The sequence below is a fragment of the Ursus arctos genome, unplaced genomic scaffold, assembly GCF_023065955.2.
Source record: "Ursus arctos isolate Adak ecotype North America unplaced genomic scaffold, UrsArc2.0 scaffold_17, whole genome shotgun sequence".
Classification (NCBI taxonomy): Eukaryota; Metazoa; Chordata; class Mammalia; order Carnivora; family Ursidae; genus Ursus; species Ursus arctos.
Genome location: NW_026622841.1, coordinates 51,905,669 through 51,925,297, shown reverse-complemented (window position 1 = coordinate 51,925,297; position 19,629 = coordinate 51,905,669).

Here is a 19,629-nt window from a genome sequence, read left to right as displayed (position 1 = left end):
GAGAGGGAACACAAGCAGGGGGAGTGGGAGAGGAAGAAGCAGGGTCACAGCAGAGGAGCCTGATGTGGGGCTCGATCCCATAATGCCGGGATCACGCCCTGAGCCGAAGGCAGATGCTTAACCGCTGTGCCACCCAGGCGCCCCTCTCAAAGAAACTTCTAAAATGAAATAATCGATTTGAATTATTAATTATATATGATGGGATGCATTTCTGAAGTCCATCATCCAATAACTATGAAGACAACATGATTATATATTGTCAAGCGATAAATTTGGACATGCTGCCTAATAGGTATGAATATGTGGAGGCACTGAAACTGGTAATTTAAAATTGATGAAATCCCAGAAAAATCTGTGTATATAATTGTCATTACAATGTTCAATTTATACTAGTATCAAGCTACTATCCACTTATCTAACCAAGGTAAGAATAACATAATTGCTCTGGTATTATAATTAATACAAGTATTGCTTATCGCTTATTTTTAAATCTGGAATCCAACCTTATGGATATTTTGTAGAATCATAATTTATAAAGATAAGTGGTTTATTAAGTGCTTCAATAAGATCTATGCTTTCTGCCAAATAGCATACAAGAGAGGAAATAGTCTTTTAAATGCTAGTGTAACCCAAATACTATCTGACCCTGGGAATATTGTGTTAAAGGGAGCAAATTTTGAACATGAAAGTTTGCAGTATCTCAGAGTATTTACCCCTTTAAGGTGTCACAATAATGTGAAATATGATTGGAATATGATTCTGCACAAGTGTATTTTGGTTTTTCAATCTGTATTAAAATCCGTGGTAAACTCAGAGGTTATAGTTAGAAGGGCAAATAACACAACTTCTTGTGTTCTTGTTTAAAAAAAATAAAACATATTATTTAGAAATAATTCACATACCTGTACAACTCACCCACTTAAAATGTAAACTTAGTGATTTTTAGTGTATTTCCAGATATGTGCAAATATCATGACAGTCAATTTTATACTATCTCATCCCTTCTAAAAGAAACTTCATGCTTGTAGGTCCCACCCCCTAAATCCTTGTCCTCTCCAATCTTACACAACCACTAATACATTCTAACTGTGTAGATTTCCCTATTCAGGGCAATTCATGTGAATGGCTTTTGTGACTGGTTTCTTTTACTTGGCATGTTTTCAAGATTCATGCATGTTGTAGGGGTACCTGGGTGGCTCCATCAGTTAACGTGTCTGCCTTCAGCTCAGGTCATGAACTCAGGATCCTGGGATCAAGCCTCGCATCGGGCTCTCCTTGCAGCAGGAGTGTGCTTCTCCCTCTCTCTCTGTGCTCTCTTTCATTTTCACTCTCTCTTAAATAAATAATATAAAATCTTAAAAAAAAAGATTCATCCATGTTGTAGCATTTAACAGATCTCATTCCTTTTTATGAAAAGAAAATCCATTATATGGATAGATCACATTTTGTTTATCCATTGATCAGTTCATGGACACAACTCGTTTCCAATTTTTAGCTATCATGAATAATGCTGCTATGAATATCTATGTTCAAGTTTCTGTGTGGACATATGTTTTCATTTCTCTTGGGTGTATACAGAAGTAGAATTTCTGGGTCATAAGATAACTATGTTTTTGTTGTTGTTGTTAAAGATTTTATTTATTTATTTGACAGAGAGAGAGAGAGACAGCCAGCAAGAGAGGGAGCACAAGCAGAGGGAGTGGGAGAGGAAGAAGCAGGCTCCCAGCAGAGCAGGGAGCCAGATGCGGGGCTCGATCCCAGGACCCCAGGATCACGCCCTGAGCCAAAGGCAGACGCTTAATGACTGAGCCACCCAGGTGCCCCAAGATAACTATGTTTTATCCTTTGAGGAACTACCAGACCATTTCCCCAAGCAACTTTACCATTTTACATTCCCACCAACAGCGGAGGGTTCCAGTTTCTCCACATTTTTGCCAACACTTGCTATTATCTGACTTTTGGATTCTAGAGATCCTAGCATGGTATCTCATTATAGTTTTGATTTGCATTTCCCCCATGACTAATGTTGAGCATCTTTCCATGTACTTGTTGGCCATATGTATCTATCTATTCCTTGGAAAAATGTCTATTCAGATCCTGTGTCCGTTTTTCAACTGGGTTGTTTGTCTTTGTATTTCCCATAGAGTTCTTTTAATTCCATCTGATATTACATATTCCATGGATACACAGTTTCTCTTTCCCTTCGCTAAAAGGAGTTGAACTGTTTTCTTCAAAGGCCGAAGTCTTTTAGATTTGTTTCCAGGTAGTAAGCTTCTCCTTTTCTAAAGAGCATCTGAGATTTTTATTGCCTTCCTTAAGGCTCCATGACATGGCTAAATAAACCCAACACAAGTCTTTTCTGCACTAGTAGTTAGAGTTTTCCGACCAGAACACCTTTTATTGGTCCCTAGGGGATCACCTAACAGAGAATGACAATGAGCTGGAGAGCCAGGTAAGCTGCTGAAGTGATGACAAAATTTTAGTGGTTTTCTTTTACCTTCTTCCAAATCTAATGTATTTTTCAGAGTGACTTTCAAATTTTGCTTTCTATGTTCTGGAGTCAGACAAAAAAAAAAAAAAACCTATTTCACAAACCTTACGAAGTTAAATTAATTATGGGTAAACATTCATTTCTCTGTGATTTGTGTGTATTTGGCATTTTAATAGGGATTCCCCTTTACCATACAGACATGTTTTTTTGGAACTTTTATGTGCTGAATAAATTATATCAATATACATCAGTAAAAAAAATATGAGAAATAGACAAAACCATCAGTAACGACACTCTAACATTCCATTTTAAGTCTTTACTCAATAAACAAAATAAAAAATGATAGAAAGCTAAATAAATCTGTATAAGGATATAATAGAATTGATAATCAGAAGCTAGTTGTCAAGCAAGGAAAATTCAAGAATACTTTTCATCAAGAATCTTTTTAAAAGGATATTATAATAATTTTGCTCCCCTGTTTAAAGCCCTCAAAAGCCTTCCCATTACTCTTTAGAAAAAATTGCCAGCATTTAACAAGGTGTTGAAGGGATTTACTGAAGGAGCTGGGCCCTCACGCCCCCTTACACCTCTTTTTCACCAAACTCCTCCCTGATTCTCTCAATTCTATCCATATTAGCCTTCATCAAATTCGTATTCAAATGCATGAAGCTCTTTCATATTAAAAGCCCTTATATATATAAAATGCTTCTGAGAATTCATGAGGAATTTGCACTTGTATTAAATGGTATTAGGGCCAGAAACAAATAAATCAGACACAAGTTCTTTTTCAAGAAGTTCTCAAGGGAGTTACCTAACAGAATAATGACATAGGAACACACAAACAGTTATAGCTCTCATGTAGGTTTTGGCCTCAATCTAATCTGAGCTCCAGTTAACTGAGCTAGAATATGTGTCGACTGGGCAAGTGAACTAATTGGTCTCCTTATTTCCTAAGGCAAAACCCAGATCTTGACTGATCATAACCAAACAGTGCCAAGGAAGACAGAAGGCAGTGAGTGACAGCAAGTCAGCCTGCAATGTCATAAGGGTCGCTCTAGGTCAGGCAAACATCTCAAACAAATGGATGAAAAAGGAAAAAGTGAACCTGCCACCACAGAGCACTAACAATATCAAGCCAGGAGACCCCCTCCTGTAGCAAAACAGTGCCCTTATTGTCCGGGATGCCAAAAAATCCATAGCGCTTTCTCATCTTAAGAGAAGTGAGAGCAAGTTGTTGGTAGTGTTAGATAATACATTTGAAAACTCATCTATGATGTCAACGATATTCCCTTTTCTGAGATTACTTAAACCTTTCCATTTTTAAAATAAATTAGAATAACAGGCTCAAAAAGGGGGGGGGAGGACAGAAAACCACACCAAACAGATAATGGAGGAAAAGTCATAAAATTATTTTTCCCAAATAACATCAGGGTCTTACCCCAAACTGACATATAAATGTATTCAAACACTTAAGCAAAGTTACTTAAGTTATTTAGGATTTTTAAGTCCCTAGCAACCAAAAGTAAAGCATTTCAATTTATCTTATTTATTAATGAAGAAATACACCAAATAGAGGAATTAAAGTTAGGGTCTCTAGTTCACATGACACCAAAATAAACCCCAAGTAAATAAACAGTTTCAAATTCTTTTAAATGCCTTAAAAGTGCTAGGAGAAAAACACATTAATGTTGTTATAAACATGGAAAGTGGACCTATACCCCAAAACAATTAACAAGAAAAAGACAATAGAATTGAATACATGAAAGTTTAAACTTCCATATGGAAAAATTATTATAAATGACCTGAAAATAGAAGCTGGGCAAACTATTTACAATTTACATAATTGACAACACATTAAAATAAATACATCAATAACTAAGACCCAAGTAGACAAACAAGTGAAGGAAATGCGTATGCAATTCACAGACGTGAATGATAAACTTGGGGAAAATTATTTTTGTAATGCACATAACTGATAATTAAGATGCATATAAAAATTAATAAGATAAAGAGCAAACACTCGGACTGAGAAATAGATGAGGCTAATGTAGAAACAATTCCCAAAGGTCTCGAAAATTTATAAGCACATGTGTACTAGACAAGAGCACGTGGAAAATAATAATTTAGATTTTCTCAGGCATTTCTCTTGTCTGTCTTCTCAAATAAACTGAGGTCCACTACTACCTTTCCCTCTTCCTAGATTCTTTCAACAATGTGCTAGAAAATGAAAAGAAAAAGGAGAAGGTGGAGAACATAGCCTGGGGAAAGATTTGGGTTGTTTCTCTGTGGTTGGTGAAGGAGACAGATTCAGAAGCGATTGTGATATATGAGAGAAAGGAGGAGGGGGAAAATGAATTTTCTAACATATTATTGAAGATTTGCTGAAAACCACTAGGGAACTTATTTATATTTTCCATTGTTTTCATACACTCAGTTCTTTTTTGCAGTGCTCTTGGAATAAACTGTGGGTCACAGCATTTCATGATTTACACATAACTTTATAGACACAGAATGACTATCTTAATAAGGATCTGATGTCTTCCATAAGGAGGGAGGGAGGAAGAGAAGGATCAAATGTTTTTTGTTATTTCTGGGTGGATATAGGATAACCATTGATTTTTTTTTAAGTTTTTCTCCTATATTTTAGAAATGATGTATTTGTTTTTGTTATTCTCCTCTCAAGAGCATATATTTTAAAAAGTAGAAAATTTAAAACATTTTACAAGTTGGTTATACTATTTTTAAAAGTGGCATTGCCTTAGTATATTTTGTAAGAAAGTTATTTTTAGGACAACAGAAAAGTTGTCTAAATAAAAGAGGATCAACTTACAGGGCTTTAAAACAAATTTAATATTTTTTGTAGAATTAATGATTAATCTTACGATTCATGTCACATTTATTTTAGCTTTAAAATATTAAATAGGGAAATTAAAGTTTGTATTTTTTAAATAAGTTGATGAATATTAAAAACTTTGAAAAGACAAAAGGGGAAAAGAGACACATTTTCATAGGTAAGTTTCAAAATAAATTATTGAGTTCTGCCTTAATATTTTCAAAGTCAGTATAAACCTTTTTCACTATAATTAGATGTCTTTTCACTTTCCCCACAGCATTTATGTTAGATGTCAACAATGAAAAAGTAATAACACCATATAGACTTGACAGTGTCTGTTCTAGTCCTAGTAGGCGGAAGGTCTGTGCACCAATAATATTCAACATGTATGTTTCTTCTAGTCGTCAGAGCAAGTAGGGATGTATGCCAAAGATGCTGCCTAAGAAAACAAAATAGAACACAGAAAATAAATGGAATGTGTACTAAATACACAAATGCTAGAGTCATGCTAAATTTAGGCCATTTTTCATTGTCCATGTAAATGAGCTAAGACTATCTCCGATTTTATGAGCAATAATACCCTTCCAAATTTTTTTAAGTACACAGATTTTCTAAGGCCTACTAAAGGAAAGTTGGCAAAAATCCCAGCTTTCTTAGGAGCCATGCAAAAACATCATATTTTAAAAGTCAGAAACAAATTTTTGTATGAATTTTAGCCTCACACAGACTAGACTAGAAGAATCATTATTTTTAAAACCTATAAGGTTTCTGCCCATTTGCAAGATTTCATGAATACTTTGTGCAAGAAGGAGGTAGTGAAAAGTTGATGACAATTCCTATATATAGTCGGTATTGGAGAGGACTGAAATAAAATATTCAGTGGAGTTTGGAAGCAGGAGCGAAACTATGAAGAAGTCACAAAATTTCTTAAACCTTAAGCTCATTGTGTAGATGAGGCAAAAATTACATATTGCCTGTGATGGTTCTGGAATTTTCAGTGTCAAATTCTAAATTACGTACTGTGTAGCACTCAATCAATGTTAACTAGATGAATATATAGTGTTTTACATTATGTTACCTGGGGTAACTCTACAATATGATAATGTGTCTCTATTTCAGATATTAGTGGGAGCTCTTAGAAAGAGTATTCCACTTGGCAATAATCCCATCAAATAGATTATCTGGGGCAGTTGGTTCAAGTCTGGTTTCTGTAGAATAGGAAATGCTATATGCTGACTACGCTTTTGGGTAATTTAAGATGCACATTCACATGCCATGGGCTTTCAGAAATCCTAAGTAGAGACATCTTTTAACTTTGCTTAACTCATTGTTTCCCAAAATCACTTGACTATTGTTTAGTCAATTCAGGCTGCTGTAACAGCATACCATAGACGGAGTGGCTTAGAAACATCAAACATTTCTTTCTCACTGTTCTGGAGGCCAGAAATCTGAGGTCAGGGTACCACCATGGTCATAGGTGCTGATGAGAGCCTTCTCCCAGGTTGGACGCTGCCAATTTTGTGTCGTACCTTCACATGGTGGAGAGTGTGTGAGCTAGAACACTAATCCCATTCATGAGGACTCTACCCCCATGACTGAATTACCTCCCAAAGACCCCACCTCCAAATACCTCACCCTGAGGATTAGACTTCAACACATGAGTTTTGAGGGACACAAACATTCGCTCCATAGCAACTATGAAATCTTTATGGCTTTTTTTTTTCATATAAAACACACTAGCATTTCCACTAGTTTGTCTTCTAAAAACACCCTCTAAAAAAAAATCAGATCAAGAGAAATGCCCTGATTACAAAGTCAAATTATCTTGACATTGACTAACTACCATCTTTAAAATACTTAAAAATACCACAGTAATTCTGGATCCAGCAGGATATTGTGATAGGTGATCTCCCACAGCTGATCTAAGAGATAATTAGTATACACAAAAATGCAGAGTCTCGATTGTCAATGCTCAAAATACACATCCTATTCTCTTATCTATTAGAACAAAGAACATAAGCAGAGACCCTAACATTTCTGGAAAGATGTCAGGAAGTGATGAAAATTATCCATCCATGAGACAATCTGTGAATCCTAGAAACCATTTACAGACTCTATCTTGAAAGAGAAAGAGAAAACTGGATCAAACTGATGGAATATGTGAGTCAAAGCCAGTGTCTATAGTCTATCACAAATGTTCTTTCCTAAGGCAAAGTAGGATGTTTCCATTGGCTGTGGTCTTAATGGGGAAATGTGGATAAAGCTCATTCAATGAAATGTCATAGGATAAAATAATCTGAGAGAGTATTAGAGAAATTTTTTAAAAAGCATAGAGTAATTTTGCTTAAGATGGCAAATTTTCTAATGCCTAGAGGAAGAAGAAAGAAATGAAGAAAAGGTATTTTTCCAATTAAAACTTACATATGATAGAGTAAAAATAGTAAATTTCTTCATATAATTTTTTCCTTTTTTGTCCTAATTGTTCTTTTGCTCTATTTTTATGTATATATTTTTAAAATCTCAGGCTGTATTGGTCAGGATTGAACCAGAAAATCAGAACCAGTAGGAGATACATATTAGAGTAATTATAAGGAGTTGGCTTATGTGATTTGGGAGTCTGAGTAGGCATGACAGAAATCTACATGGCAGGGTATCAGGGTAGGAGGAAGGGCAGGCTGGAATTCACAGGCAGATACACAGTTGATACATAAAACTGACCATCACAGGGAATATGAATTCATAGATACACCCATGCTGTTAAAAAATGATTCATGACTCTGAAAATTATCTATAGACTCTAGATGTGTTTTTATCAACCACCAACCACACACACACACACATACACATCAAGTCACGTGGTAACATGCCATAGTCTAAAAGAAATACAACATATCTGTTAGGATTAGGTTTGACTTTGCATAACAACAACAGCAACAAGGTAACATTGTTTTAAAGATATTCGATTGCTCTTTCACATAAGAGCTGTGTGGAGATAAACTACCCAGGACTGGTATGGTGGCTCTTCAGTTTCATATTTTTCATGTACCTTTCTGCTCTACTGTCTTCAGCAGATCTCTTCCATTATCAAGGTTAATTCACAGTCCAAGAAAACTTCTGGAGCTCCATTCTTCATTTCCGTTCTCCCAGCAACAAAAAGGACAAATGAGAGAAAGGCTATCCGCCTCCCCTTTAAAGGAGCCTGGAAGTCTCACCTGTCTGCTTAAGCCTTATTGGCCAGGATTTACTCACATGGCCACATATTGCTGTGAGGCAGGGTAGGGGATGTAGTTTCTGGATCCAGGAGGCAGTGTGCCCAGCTAAAATTTGGGGTTCTATTACCAAGAAGCAAAGGGAAAATAGACGTTGGAGTGGGCAGCTGGTATCCTTTGCGTCACTAGGTGGCTTTAAAATCCTTAAGAACATTTAGCTTCTCATAGTTAAGTTAGTACAGCCTCCTTGAGATGGATGTGGAAGGGTGGGTTGAGCAGGCATTATAGATAAATTCGTCAAGTATACTTGTGCTGTTTTGCTGGCTATTTCAGATTTTGCCAGGTTAGCAATTTCTGCTACTTTTCCATTTTTAACATATACCATTCTACCCAAAATGCCTGACTTAACTTTGAAACCCTTGTTCTGGAAGTAGTTTCAGGATGCGTGACCAAATTGTTTGGAATTGGCATCACGTCACATTAGTTTGGCTCTGACTTTGTGCCAATTCTGGCAACTGGTATTTTGTCTTGCTCCCCAACGTCATTCTTACTATAGATCCAATTTTAGCCAGTGAATTTGTGTTTGTGCTTCCCTGTTTTCATGTTTCTCGCTCACGCATATCTTAGATTCTGTGTTAGATGAGGAAGAGGGGTGGTCCTGTCTTGTTACCAGTATGACCTTAGGCTTTGGTATGTTTCTGATGATGTTACTGAAGTGAATAATTTTTTTTTTGCCAGTTTTGATTTCTGAAAATTATTTGAAGAACTACATTATACAATATTTGCCTTCTCCCTTTCTCATCAGTTACCCAGAGTAAAATTTCTCTTTAAATATTGACATAAAATTATTACTCTTGTGTTCAATAAAGGACGCTTAAACATGTGAATCTAAGAAGTGTGCTATGTAGTGAGTGGCAGTGCTTTGAAGAGGACCATAATTTGCTTTTACATGATCAAACTTGCAAAGAATTTACAGGGAGAAAGGGGGAGGGGCTAAATAAAACTATACAATTCTATGTGTAAGAAGAAATGCCTCATTTGTTCATTACTAATTTCTTTGATTAATATTAAAATGCCTTGATTGTGTAATAATGAGATTGAATACCTTTTGCTTATTGCAGGAATTTGTAATCATTTGCAAGGTTGCTGAGTAATAATTTTATTATTGTTGTGAGGAGATGAGTCTATTAGGAAACAGTGATTGCCAACTGTGTACTCCTTATAGCACCATGGAAAGAGAATTATGATACCAATCACTGTTCGCCATGAAACATTGGTCTTTAATTGGTGATACCAGCGTACAATAATAGCTAGCAGAGAACTGCTTAAAGGTATATTTTTTTCCCCTAGATGGTCATAAAGGGACCACTCTCTTCCTACAGTCTAAATAGCACGGAGGTCTGCATTTTGTGTTCTCTACAATTTTGAGTATTTTTGTTTCTTCTCTTTGTTTTAGCCTACTCTGTTTCTGGCATAACGTTTTGAAAAAAACTATCAAACTATCATATATTTCCTGTCGCTTATCATATGTAAGCAATTCATAAATTTAGACCACTCTTTGGTTTCTGTATTGTTTGAGATTCCCCCCCCCCCCGCCTTAATTCAAAAGGTAGATGAGTGATTTTGGCTTAGAAAAATAGAGCTGGAAAAAAAGCAGCAACCCCACCTTACAATAAAAGAAAATCTGGACAAACTGCAAAATAATGAATTTTCTTAAGTCCATCAGAGAACTGAGGTAACGGGGCCAGACTCTGAAAGGATACATTGTATGATAACATTTACATGACATTCTTGAAAAAGCAAAACTATAGAGATGGCAGCAAATAGATGTCTGGTCGCCAAAGGTTGACATTTGGTGAGCGGGGTGCCTGCAAACAGATTGCAGAAGGGAATTTTCTTTAAGTTTTTATTTAAATTCCAATTAATTAAAAATATATTGTAATCTTCGTTTCAGGTATGCAGTTTAGTGATTCAGTACTTCTGTACAACATCCGTGTTCATCACAAGTGCCCTCCTTAATCCCCATCACCTATTTAACCCATCTGCCCACCCACCTCCCCTGTGGTAGTCATCAATTTGTTCTCTATAGGTAAGCGTCTGTTTCTTGGTTTTCCTTGCTCTCTTTTTTTCCCCTCTATGTTTTGTTTCTTTGTTTTGTTTCTTAAATTCCACATATGAGTGAAATCATTGCAGAGGGGAGCTTTTGAGATGATAGAAATAGGGACCAACTATTCCTCTTAGTTTGCTCAAGACTGTCTCAATTTTATTTATTTTTATTTTTTATTTTTTAAAAGATTTTATTTATTTATTTATTTGACAGAGAGAGAGAGAGAGACAGTGAGAGAGGGAATGCAAACAGGGGGAGTGGGAGAGGAAGAAGCAGGCTTCCAGCAGAGCAGGGAGCCCAATGCGGGGCTTGATCCCAGGACTCTGGGATCACGTCCTGAGCCGAAGGCAGATGCTTAACGACTGAGCCACTCAGGCGCCCCAAGACTGTCTCAATTTTAAAACCAAAAGACTTATGTGCTAGGAATCCTTCTTCCAGGCAAACCAGGATTGTTGGTGACTTTACATGGAAGTATTCTTTTTGGTCCTGGCTTGGTAGATACTTGGCTCTATGTCTTTGTTACAACAAAAAAAGGAAATTTTACCATATGAAATCTTTTTAAAAATTCAGCTAATGTCACAGGGATCCCAGGACATAATGCAGGCTGTGACAAACAAACCTAACTGTATTGAAAATGAAGAAAACTAGATCAAAAATCGAATCTGATCACACAAATAAAAGTAAAACGCAGATACGTAGAGTTTTAAGGAGCACATGATAGCAATCTGCAAATATCTGAAGGGCTGTCATGGAAAATAATGGACTGAATGAGTTCAGTTCTAACAGCGTGATGTAACTAATACTCCTACCTTCGTATGATTTACAACCTGAACGATTGTGTTCCATGGCTTTGCATGTTTAGGCTTAATCATTAAATATCTTGTGATTTTATTTTCCTTATTCATAAAATGAAGAAATCACAATAATAATCCCTATTGTAATTATTTGTTGAGATTATGAGTTCTCAAATTGATCATAACTATACTCGAATAACTGTCGCTAAATCTGTCTTCCCCTATGACTTTGGTTAAGTTATTCAACCTATATGTGCTTTGGTTTTCTAGTCTTAGAAGAATCAGTTTAATAGCACCTACCTCCAGTGTTGGGGTCAAGGCAAAAAGAGATCGTGTGCCTAAAGGATAGCACAATGCCTGGCAAATAGTGAAAGTAGACAACATTATATCTGATATACTTTAAGGGGCTTGCTAGCAATCTCAGTTAGCATTTCTAGTTTTTGAACTTACGTGATACAGAAGAATATAAGATATAAAATACCAAAATGGACTCTTTCCTGCTTCAAAAAAAAATCAGAGTCGAAATTCTTATAAATTTAACTTTATCAGCTACATACACGAATGGAATTGACAAGAACATAGAAGGATGTTACAAGCAAGAAATAATTGCATAACGGAAAAACAGACATGAAAAAATGAGGGATTTTCTTTTGTGTGACACTGTGCAGGCCCTTTTTATCATGAGCTTAGACGCTCTTGTTGTATTAAACACATAGCGAATTAAAGGACTGAAATGCTACTTTCCACTGCTATAAACCTATGGAAAGCTACCACAGACAGCTATGCAACTGTTAAGACAATAAGCACGGACTTCTAGCTTCTGGTTCCACATGCAAGGAGATTGGAAGTTTCTACCTCACTCCAACAACAAGTAAAAAGCTGAACAACCTGAAAAGTCAACAACTCTTGTCAGATTCATAAGAGGGGAAGACATAGGACAATCCACTGACCCCCAGATTGTAGAGACAGTTGAATATAGGTCATTGCCACTTACCAGAGCAGACTCATGACCAGAACCTTTTTGAGAACCAGTGCCAGGATAGGAAAACCTAAACTATGCTTGATGAATTCCTGGAGCCTCAGTGTGAACAACTATCAGAGTTAAAAAGTCCAGTGGAATTCAGCCAGAGAGGACCCCACAAAATCATGAGATTTAGCTTCAGGAATTCCATCAGGTTTGCATAGTAAATTCTCCCCATGCTCCTGGCAGGGCAAGAGGAAAAGGAACCATTATGAACTATGCCAGAGCCTTCCATTCCTATTAACAAAGCCTTTCCATGGGAGAAACTGGTTAACCAGAGCCTAACCTGCTAGGGTTCTATCAGAACCTGACAGGTCTGGGAAGGAAAATACCCAGCTCCAGCCCTCTCTACTCATCTTGACCCACCTAAAAACATTACGCAACAGTAAAAGGGTCAATTCTCCTAAGACACAACAAGTCTTAATGTCTATGCACCTAATAACAGAGCATCAACCTACATGAGGCAAAACCTGATAGAACAGCAAGGAGAATAGATGAATCTACTATCCTAGCTGGAGACTCATCACCCCTCTCTTAGAAATGGACAGCAAGCAGAAAAGCAATAAGGATGTAGTTGAGCTCAATGATTGATTGATTGATTAAATATAATTGACATCTATAGACTACTTCATCCAACAATAGCAGAATATATCTTTTTCTCGACAGTAAACTGAAAAGTCTAATCTTCCTGATACATTGCCACTCATTAGGAATATGTATATATACTGCACTAAGTAGGAGACATACACAGTGCTAGTTGTAGAAGTTCCAAAAGTGAAGAAGGATAGATATATAGATCGACACAATAGAGAGACCAAAAAATTAGGCCTCATGTATATTTGGTCAATTAAATTTTGAGAAGAACACCAAGACAATTCAACGGAGAAAGAATGATCCTTCAAAGATGCTGAGTCAATTAAATGTCCACATGCAAAAAAAAAAAAAAAATTGAATCCCTATCACACACCATATTAAAAATTAATTCAAAAGGGATCGAAGGCCTAAATGTAAGATTTAAAACTACCTAAAATTCATAGAAGAAAACACAGTTATAAATCTCTGTATCTGTGAACTAGGCAATGGTTTCTTAGATACGACACCAAAAGCACAAGTGAAAAAAGAAAGCATAAATAAATTAGACTTCATTAAAATTTAAAATTTTAGGGCTGCAAAGGACACCACCAAGCAAGTGAAAAGACAACCCTCAGAATGGGACACAATATTTGCGGACCAGATACCCGATAATAGACCGATAATAGACGTATATCTACAGTACATAAATAACTCTTACAGCTAAGTAGTAAAAAGACAGATAGCCCAATTAAAGTACGGACAAATGAACTGAATAGACATTTTTTCAAAGAAGATACACATATGGCCAACAAGCACATGAAAATGCACTTAGAATAGACTAATAACATCATCATGAGGGAAAAGGAAGTCAAAACCAGAATGAGATACCTCTTCATACCACACTGGAATGGCTAGGATAAGAAAGACAGGTGATAGCAAGTGTTGGGAGGGAACATGGAGAAATCATGTGGTGCCACCACTTTGGACGACATTCTAGAATTTCTTAAACGGTTACACATGACTCAGCTTTTTTATTCTTAGGTGTATAATGATGAAAATGTAAAACATATCCACAAGAAAAAACTTGAACATGAATGTTAATACCAGCATTTATCATAATAACTCCAAATTGTAAATAACCTGAGTGTTCATCAACCTATGAATGGATAAATAAAAACTTGTATATCCGGATGATAAACAGTATTTGGCAATAAAAATTAACAAAGTACTGATACACGCTATAATATGAATGAGACTGGAAAACATGCTAAGTGAAGGCAGCCAATCACAGGAGGCCACATATTGTATGTTTCCATTCATATGAAATGTTCAGAACAGGCAAATCTACACAGAAAGTAAATTAGTGGTTATGTAGGATTAGGGAGAGAGGAGAGGTGGGAAGAGGAGGAGAGACAGCTAACGTTATGGAGTTTCTTTTAGGTGTGATGAAAATATTCTAAATTGGATTGTAGCGATGGTTGCACAATTCTGATAATATACTAAAAAAAACATTGTACCCTGTAAATGGGTGAATCATATCACGTATGAATTGTATCTTAATGAAGCTGTTATTTTAATGAGCCTGTCATTGCAGAGTTCTTAATCCAACTAGGTAGAATGGCACATAAATACATACTTTAGTGATAGTAAAAGCATGAGTAAAGCCCCCTTGGAGCAGAGTGTGGGGAGGCCACACATTATGACACACTCATGTATGTGTGTGTTTACCTCATAGTGCTAGGGGTTGAGTTGGTAAACTCAGCACCCCAGAAGCACCTTTACTATACTAAACTTAGATATACTCGAGTTATCCATACTAAACTTACCCCAGATAAAAAGTATATATTTCAAATGAAAATATAGATTAAAATCATCTTTCCTTATAAAAACTGAAAAAAATAAGCACAAAACCATATCATGACAAATTATGTTGCAAAAGCATGCAATGTAGCTATGCATGTCTTACATGCTCTTAATCAATGTAATTATACTAATTTATATCTTCTTAGGTAATTATATACATATATTTTGAGTATATTGGTATGTATCAACATATTTTAGTTTTAAATATATATCAACATATTTTGGTTTTTGTGGGGCGCCTGGGTGGCTCAGTTGGTTAAGCGTCCAACTCTTGATTTTAGCTCAGTTCATGATCTCAAGATCATAAGGTTGAGCCCAGCATCAGCCTTGGCGCTGGGCAAGGAGCCTGCCTGAAATTATCTCTCTCCCTCTCCTTCTGCCTCTCCCCCTGCTCTTGCTCTCTCCTCTCTTAAAAAAATACACACACACACACACACACACACACACACACATATGTATGTGTGTGTGTGTGTGTGTATATGTGTGTGTGTGTGTGTATTTGGTATTTTGATATATCTATAATAATACATATATATAAATTTAGTGACCACATATTTATATCATTTAAAGGAATACCAAATAGTTTTATCATAGCATACAATTAAATAAATATCATACAATCAGTGTACACATGGAAAAAACATAGAGAATGGACCAGAAAGTATCTTCATGCAAAATTGCCAAAGCGAAATTAGGGAATAGAATTATAAGGAAATCTAAGTAGTGTCTAAGTCTCTTTCAGAAATAAAAATCCCATTTACTGCGTATTTGTTAATCACCCAGTTGTGCTTTGATATCTTCAGTAAGAGAAGCCTACCTGTCCCAACACCAGCCAGCTCTAATCTCTTGGAATATTTGTTCAGAATTTCTCTCTTTGCAGTGGGCTCCAGAATGATTTAGGTCTGCTTTTTGGAGCATCTGAAAATAGGTTTATTCCACATGAAAATCTTACATATGTATCATTCCTCAGTACCTTTTCAAGTGTTTTCACATACCTCACCTCATTTCATTCTACCGCTAAGGCTTGCAGAAGTTGGATTATCTCAGTTTTGCAAAGAAACAGCAGAGGCCTCTGTTCTCAGCATTTATAAAGAAAAACAAGAGAATCCCATTTAAGTGGGGAAATTGTATTTATTTATGTGCTTGTTTGTTTTTCAAAATGTTAGAGAGTGCTCAGAAACTTGGTCAACTCTGTAAGAACAAGTACATAACACAACCTGGACTCCCAGAACCACAGCACCCCCAAAATCAATGCCTCACACTCGGGGAGCAGCTCGATTCTGACCTGACTTATGTGGGTGCATCCCAAGGGTAGGATATAAGTCACGTGCTTTCACCTTAGGAACCAGGGAAGCTAAGCAATGTGGGTTTTGCTGAATTTTACATGGAGAAGGCAAGATGACAATATAAGAAAATATCAAAATGTGGAGACTGATTAAATTATTTTGAGCTGTCGAAAAAGACAGATGGCAGCTATGACTTCCTAACTGAGTTCTCTGATCCCGAGGTCCCCCTCCCCAATGATCTCCTAAGCCTTTCTGTTCTGTTTCTATACATTTTAAATTCGCTCATGGAACTTGACAGCTATATCTGTTAACTTAAATTTGCTAGCTTGGGCTCATTGCTTCAAATTTTTGGGATCACATCAAAACCAGCTTTGTCACATAAGAGCATGTCAAAAACCAGTTTTGTTTATTAGCACCTCGAATATGGGTCCTTCTTCTATGGGGGCATATGAGAATCTTTCTTGGGCAGTGATGATGGCTTAAAAAATGTTACCAAGGTTACTCCAGTTATATTCTCTCCTTTAAGAATCTCTACTGTGTATATTTTAAATATATTTTATTTGTCAAGTATACCCTAATAAAGACGAAAAAAAAAAGATTATTAGAGAAGCTAAGTGTAGGGTACACAGGAACCCTCTGTACTATCTTTGCAACTTTTCTGTAAATCTAAAATTATTTCCAAATCAAAGTTTATTAAAAATAGAAAACAAATGAATCCCTACTTTGCTGGATAGTGACTCAAACTTCCATTAATTTGTTTTTCTTCCCCATACCTCTTTTTTTTTTTTAAAGATTTTATTTACTTTTGAGAAAGAGAAAGCATGCTCAAGCGGGGGGGAGGGGCAGAGGGAGAAGGAGACTCCCGCTGAGCAATGAGTCCCATGTGGGGCTCCATCCCAGGACCCTGGTATCTTGACAGAGCTGAAGGCAGATGCTTAACCGACTGAGCCACCCAGGTGCCCTTCCCCATACCTCTCTACCCGTCCATAATAATGTCATGAAGTGTCAGGTCACCTTTGCCAGTTTTACTACCTGACTGTTAAGAGTCTCCCTTTTCACCTCCCCATTTTACTTACAGTAGGTGCTCCTCGTGATATTTTGTATTCCTACCCATAACGTTTTATTTTCTACTTGTTAAGAGTATTTTAATGAATGCAAGACATAAGGTCAGGGAAAGGAGTACAGAAATTTGACCACTTCAAAAAAATGTCCAATATTCTAGAAATGATTTCACCAATTGATTGACTCATTCATTCAAGAAACAGTGATGGCGGACTGTGGGGCAATTACCTTTCCTTGGGCAAACCAGCCCCTCCTCCTCACGAGGTAAAGTTTTCAGTCACTGTACCTTCCCCCAGTCCTGAGAGAGCGGGGTGATGAGAGCCAGGTTGACACGATCAGAATCATTTTGTGGGATTAGTATGTGAACAAGCCCTATGCTCATAGCTAGATGCAGAATGAAGCTGCCCGATGACCATCAGAGCCCAGAGTTCCAGGGAAGAGGGGAGGTTGATGGCATCCTTTGAGCCCTGGATCCTGCTGTGTATAAAGCCGGTGCCAGCTTTAGCCTTTTCAGTTTAATGATCTGATCAATTCCGTTTTTGTTTAATCTAGTTTGTGTTCCACTTCTGTCACCGCAACAGAAAAGGACACTGAAAGGACACTAAAAATATTCTATCCTCACTCTGACTTTTAGGTGTATTTGTGAGTTTTTTCTCCTTAATCTTCAAAAGTATATACTGGAAATGCAAAGAGGCTCGGCCAGGGGCTATTCTCTTCTCTGTAATACAGGGAGGCATTAGTAATAATGCACACGGTGTAATGGGTAAGGTTAATAACAGCATGTTTGAAGTATTAGAGGAATATCAAGGAAAAAATGACCAAATGACAAAACACAGAACCCACCCCAGCACCACCTTCCGCCCACTCAGTGCCTTTGGCCTGATACTTGTAACAGTGTCAGAGCCTTGATCAGTGCCTCCGCCTACTCTCAGACCCAGCTCCCAAATAAGCTTCCATTTTCCTCTTGGTAGACTTTAGTCACCGGTGAATTTATTTTTTCCCTAGAATTTTTTAAATGTTGATTTGTTTCTGGTTTTGGGTTTTTTTGTGGGGGTTTTTTGGTAGAGTTTTTAGGTCGCCTTTGGCAATATCTCACCGTAAAGGTTAACCTATGAGCTTATGTTAATTTCAGGGAAGGTTGCCTGCATCTTGTTTGACCTGCACTTGAATCATCTTTTGGGTACTTTTTTTTTCTCTTCCGTTGACTTTGGATCCGGAAATGCCCCTGGCTATTTAGTTCACCTCGGTGTACCCAGAGAGAGCAAGGAGGGTAGGAGTTAACCTTTCATGTAATGATTAGAAAATAGTTACTTGGTTTGGAACAGGTCTTAACTGCATTCGCTGGTTGGCTAATTAGCTCTAAGTCATATATTTTTGACCTTTTAGAAAATGGCAATGTTTCATTCTGAGTCATCAGGCCGATTACTCTTGTGCTCAAAAAAAATAAAAAAAAAAGAGGAAAGGAAAAAAGAGGTTCCTGTATTTTAATTAACTTAGCTATATTGTTTATGGAGAATTTAACACCCTTTGGCTCTGACCTACAGTTCTTGCCAATGGCTACATAGTTCTAATGTTCAGTAGAAGCTGCATTACAGGACTAGCTCGCGGGGTATTGGCATTGACAAATTGATCTTTTTGGAGATAATAGATTCATTTGCTGCCCACAATTTGTGAAACCCAATGGCATCATCACCATATCTTAATGATATTTTATCCCTCGAGCAACTGGCACAGTTTCTGGCACAGAAAGAGCCAAATAAAAGTTTTTATGTGAATAAATAAATGAATGGATTCCTTTTCTACATTTTGACAAGATTATATTGAGTGACTAATTTTCTGTAAAGTATACAATGTTGTTCTATTAGGCTGAAAGAAATTATATTGGGTGTTCTTTTAGGTAAGGAGGGGTGAAAAAACCAGTATTTTCTACAACTAATAGAACTTTGCCATTTGGGGTATAATTCTCTTAAAAAGGTGTTTCCAAAGCTTTCTCTCTAATTCTTTCTATAAAAATGTCTCTATATGCCTTATGCTGTTCCTACCATTTTGCCATGTGTCTGTTGAATCCACGTATAAGAGCTGAAATACTATTCACAAGTTGTTTACTACAATCTTAACAAAAAAAGTTAAAGGTTATCCAGCTTAATTATTACAATAACTATAAAGCATTATGTAAAGATGCCTTGTTATCTCAGAGAGTAGAAAACTAAAGACATCAAAGGGAAAAAGTGTGACTCAACTGATCATCTTCAGAGGCTTCATCTCCTTACATGTTAGTAAGATAGTCTGATTTATTCTCATGTCATGTTTTAATCTACATTGATTAGGAATGAGACCTGAATCATAATGCGACACATTAAACGATAAACCAGGAAAAGATTATCACGAAT